We start from the raw sequence: 5,776 nt of genomic DNA, 5'->3' as shown, positions 1-5,776 counted from the left end.
AAATTCAAAGTAATGTATAATGTTATATAAATTGTTGATTGATATTGTGCAGTATAAATTCAAGGAGGCATGTTGGAATATATGAATATAATACTGTACAGTACCAATAGTATGAGAGAGTGAGAGAGAGTGTGTTATAGATAGCAAAGGTACTTGGTCGTGTTAGTCTAGCCTGTAAGAGTGTGACAGACAGATATAGAAATAAAGATATAGAAAACCAAACAGAAATGATTCATATTATTTTTTTTCAAAAAGGATTAAAAAAAGAAATATACGTATTGGAAGCTATTCAATGACTTACGATGACCGTTTTCACTATTTTTAACAGTGCACGTATTATTACGTTCATTAGAAATATAATTCTGCACATTCAATCTAACGCCTTTTGGCATACACGAAATGCACGAACGCATTCTACTAAACTCTTTGGAACTTTCCTAATTTTTTTTTCTGTTTATTTTCACAAATTTTCGTTCTTGTTTACGGCATACTTTTTATTATTAAACAGATATGTTCTGACCAAAAGATTCTTCAATGAAAATTCCTCTGATCATTACTTATATGCTATGAAGTGGAGAATAAAGGATTAGATTAAGGTGTAAAATAAAACACGTGGTTGAGCCAAACAAAGAAACAATGCCTTTTTTTATTGGCTCGTCAGGGAAAAGCCTTGCGGCATAAAAACCCTGGATGCTGTTTAATTATAAAAATGAGAGTCCACCACGTGGTATTACCACGCGGGAAAATACCGTCGATATAAAATGTATATAATGGAAAGATCTCACCTCTCGCTCGCTTCGCTTACGTTCCTTAACTAACTTAACTTAACTCCTTTGATTTCGATATGTATTCACAGGCTTTCTATAATGGACTGGAAGAATGTCCTTTTGTACTGGCCCCGCAGGGCGTGCGGACTGGGTGTAAGAAGTGGGGAGGCGAGAGGTGGGGGTGACTAGAGGGGCGCTTTGGTAGTTACTAGTAGTTGATCGATGCTCACCATGAGTATCGATCGAGACCTTTAATCGATGGAGGTGGATGCGCGCGAATTTTGAATACTGCTAATTACCGTATGATCCTTTTGGATCGTACAAGATATATAAAAAATAAAGTCTTCTGGAGATGAAACAGCTACAATACTAAGTAAGAAGAGAAAAAGAGATAAACATATAGGATTGAGCCTGCGAGAGAATGAGACAGAATATAGCTATGTAGTTTTTCCTATTCTCGGTCTTCTCTGTATGCTCTGCTTCGTAGTATCGCTCCTGATTGTAATGTGTGTGTTTGTGTGCGACTACATACTACGAAGCGTGGACTTATATCATCTCGATATTAAGCCTGTATGTACATATATAGGAGCGATATAAGGGCAGAATAATAAACAGAGATGAGAAATAACAGAGAATAGAAGAGACATAAGAATAGAGAAAGACAGAAATAACAGAGATGTCGTGTGTAGGCGACAAAAGAATAAGGTACAAACGAAATCAACAGTCGAAATAAAAAAAGAAGATTTGTGGTCAGTCTTTGTAAGTTGTGTAAGTAAGTATGGAAGGATTTGAACGATATTAATGCTTTGTCTAATAAACCTATTTTTTTAAAAATATATCTTATCAGTAGGATTAAACTGGGTGTACGTTAACCTCGCACCTCTACACCAAACCCAATCTTACATGTGTATATATACGATATATATAAAATAAAAATGTAAAATAAAAAAATATATATATATGTAAGTTTGGGCTAGTCCAAACTATAGCGCGACACGTCAGAGGTCGTTCCTGCTTGACACTCATGCCAAGCGAGATACGCGGCCGTTCGCACTCGTCAGTCGGAACTGCGTGATAACAGCAGAAACCACGTTGAGATACGTGGGAGATTCATGGTGTCTACCGCCAAACAATATTATAATTTTCAATTGTACATTTAATAATTAGTTAATATTTATATATTAATAATTATAATCAAGTAAAGCTGTACTTGTTGTTGATTCAGGTAATCCTGCGTAAAATCTTGTATTATAATTATTCTAATCGCTTTTTGTATATGTATATAGTGTAAATATATTTCAGTTATTACTAGCATCAACCGCAGTAAAATTAATTGGTGACGTTGTTTCCAAATTTCGTAAGACAAAGGAAATTGTCTTATATATATATATATATTATATTTGTTTCTACCTACGGCTATCACATACGGCATTCAGTACTATCGTATAGAGAGATTCTCCCACACTGTTCTTAAAACATTTTTTTTCTTTCTAATTTCAAAGAATGAACCCTTGAAAATTATTTTACCTTCCTAAAATTTAATGTTTTACAAGATAGTGAAAAAAAGTTTTTTTAAACTTGAAAAATAAAGAAAAAAACCATTTAGTTATCAACTGTGAGAGTTTCTCACATTGCGTAAGTAAAGTCAGGCACAAAACAAAAACCTCCATTAGGATGTTTTCGTTTTATTTCAGCTGCCTCCGTAGTTTCTAGTTGCCATCTTGAATATATATATATATATAGATATACGAATACCTAGTATTTTACAAGTTGTGTTTACAAGTGTACCAATATTTTTAGATGATGATGACATTTATTACGTCCTCGTCCGAAATAAAATAATTTTTATTTTTTTACTTTACTCGTGGTAAAGTATCTCCACAAAATGCCCAGACAATTTTGAAGAAAAGAACTTTTAAAATTTCGCTTCTTCTTATCTTTATCTTATGTTTTTTTAAACATAAACTTTTATCAAGTTGCGTTGTAGCGTAAATATACCGTGTTCTTGCTTCTCACTTCGACGATTAGTGTTCGATTCTTTGTAGGGAAAGTTTTTGGGGAAAATCTGTGATGAGACATCCGGAATGTCATCTTGTAAGTTTAATTCGGTATCGGAATTTGAACTGTTGTAGAAATATTTGACCGCGTATAAAAGTATGACAAAATAGAGTGGCAAATTTATGATCAAGATATGAAAGTCTTGATCAAAAAATAAAAACTTAAATAATTGTAATGATAAAATAAATTCAAGAATAAACAGGATGAATCATATTTTCGTGTCTTACGTAAATGTGCGTATATAAAACAGAAGAGTAAAGCTACAAAAAATGTTTTTCTTTTTTTGGTCACCTTGTCATAGCGTGAGTACAAATATATGAGAAAGTGTGTGTGCGTGCGCGCGTGTATGTGCTTAACCGCAGTGGTTCTAACCCATGTTCCGCGAAATTTTATGAAAGTACCAGTGTATATTATACCTAATTAGTAAATATATTGTTAAAATTTGCAAAAATCAACGAGCTAAGATATAACACTAAAATTAACGAAAATACAATTTTAGAAAAGAGCTAACATAAAGTTTTTACTAATATTAAGTTTTTAAATTAATGTTTTCTTTTTTTATTTCCTATTTTTATTATTATTATCTCTATTACTTTTATAATACTTATAATTATATGTTAAAAATATGTTGTATTATATTATTTTCTGTATATTGTATAATCTATATAACTTCCAATATTAATAAAAGTTAAATGTTAACGCACATTGTTTCTTAGTTTTATTATCTTAATCGTCTTAATGATTTTGGTGTTCAGCATATTTTCCTTCCAATCAGAAAATGTTCAGTGACTTCGAAAAGGTTAAGAACCACTGGCATAACCGAAAACAACAAAACGATCATAACATCGAGTGTTAACTTCAAAGAAAAGGAAAGTTAAGAAAAAAGATAATGAAAAAAATGACAACAGACGATAAAGGGGGTAAAGAAGAGGTAGCTAAAATAAGAAAATAAAAATTGAATCATATTGCGTGTATATTCCGTTTAAAATAAATTAATGTCGACATTCCAGAGCGTGAAAATCAGACGGAAAAATTATTATTATTATAATTATATATATCTTTTATATATATTATAATATATAATATTTTATACTTTATGTATATATAAAGTTGGAATTACTCGCGCTTTTACAAGTAAGAAAGAGTAGAAAAGACGTTACGTGTATAGATCAGAATGGATATATAAATAAGAGAGACAAAGAAAAGAAAAGACGTTACGTATATAGATCATATTGAATATTTAAATAAGATTGATTTATTAGACTAAAAAAATGTGTGTAAAAAGTGAGGAATAGACATAATTGTCGTTTTTCTTTTCAGGTAATATTAAATTGTTCCTTTTTGTAAATATTATGTATAAGAAAATAAAGTTAATGTAGTAATAAATTCTTTTCAGAACAACTAATCGTGCTATTCTTGAACATTCTTTTTGAAACACTCCTATTTTGGTCTTATATATATAATTTACTATTTGATATACCGGTAGCCCTCCTGTAACACAGTATCCTATAACACAGTTTCCTTTCAAAAAAAACTTTGCCCAACAATGTACTTCTACAGCTGCGAAGAGGCTTGCTGTCTTAAAGATACAGTATTGCGGAAAGTATTTCTTTTCATCTCTTAGGCCTGAAAACAAAAGTCTCATAGAACACAGTTTCACACAACACGGTATTTTCTAGGAACCTATCAACCGTGTTATAGGAGGGTTACCTATATATATTATATACCTTACCTTATAAAATTTTTTATTGTTGCTCAGCATTTGGTTATTTCGAAAATCGTATATTATAATTTGTAATGAGAACAGCTTTAAATACTAAATAATACTTTTAACGAAAATGAATTTTATGATTATAGCAATATTCTTCAATTAAGTGTAATATTAATATGCACAAAAGAGCACCAAAAAATATGTAGGCCATGAGATAATAAAATGCGGTATGCAATGTGTTAAGAATTTTAATAAGATTCTTACCCTTTTTTGTAGTAGCTCTCGTGAATTGGACCTCTAGCACACACACATTTTCAATAACCAATAATAAAATAATACTAGTCGCAAGTAATATTTAATTTTACTAAAATATATTATCTCAAATTTGATTATCGTTAAATTTATACTTTTACATCATTGATAAATCTTGATTAAAAATTTCACAGATTTAATACAAAAGAATTACAGACCTACAAACGAATCAAATGGCACACTTCGCTTTCTAATCTTAATTATAAACCTATGCTTGTCCCCACCAGTAAAGCCAGATCGCGGAACATTTCTACCCCTTCTCTCGAGTCTTCCACGCCTCGCACACAACAAAATTTACGTGTCAGTGTGTCGGAAAATCGTAAGAAGCCGAGGAAGGCCGAGATAGCTGCGTGACAGAGGAGAAATAATACCCCTACCACGCGCGTCGAGAAATACATGGACATAAACACATTGTTTTACACATTGTTCAAATGTGTATTGTTTTTCATTAAAGTGAAAAAAGGATTTTTGCTGGAACAACTGCAATGTTTTTGTAATTGTATAAATTAATATAAATTATAATAAATAAATTAATATAAAAAAAGGATGTAAAAAAATATATTAAGTTCTATTTAAAAAAGTGCAACTGCATCAGCGGGTGCATCGAAGCATTTTCAAAAAAACTAAGGTCATAGAAAGTTGACATTTGTTTAACATATAACTTTTTTTTATGATTTTTTTCTATTGTTACTTAAAAAAAAGTTATTACCCGTCTCCGTTACTAGAATCACCCTGTAGAGGACAAAAATTCGTTATATTTGTTCTCTCTATTCTTTTATCACCGTAGAACCGTCTCTCTTTTCAAAACCCTTTATTTATTCTGTTTATTGTACGTATTTATCACGGTATAACCGTCTTTCTTTTCAAACTTTCTAATTACTATTATGTTTATGTTATCACATTTAAATTAAAGAAAATATATTTTGAG

Source organism: Polistes dominula, unplaced genomic scaffold (assembly GCF_049000335.1).
Source record: "Polistes dominula isolate Pdom_NZ unplaced genomic scaffold, Pdom_raw_medaka contig_123, whole genome shotgun sequence".
Taxonomy (NCBI): Eukaryota; Metazoa; Arthropoda; class Insecta; order Hymenoptera; family Vespidae; genus Polistes; species Polistes dominula.
This window is presented reverse-complemented; position numbering follows the sequence as displayed.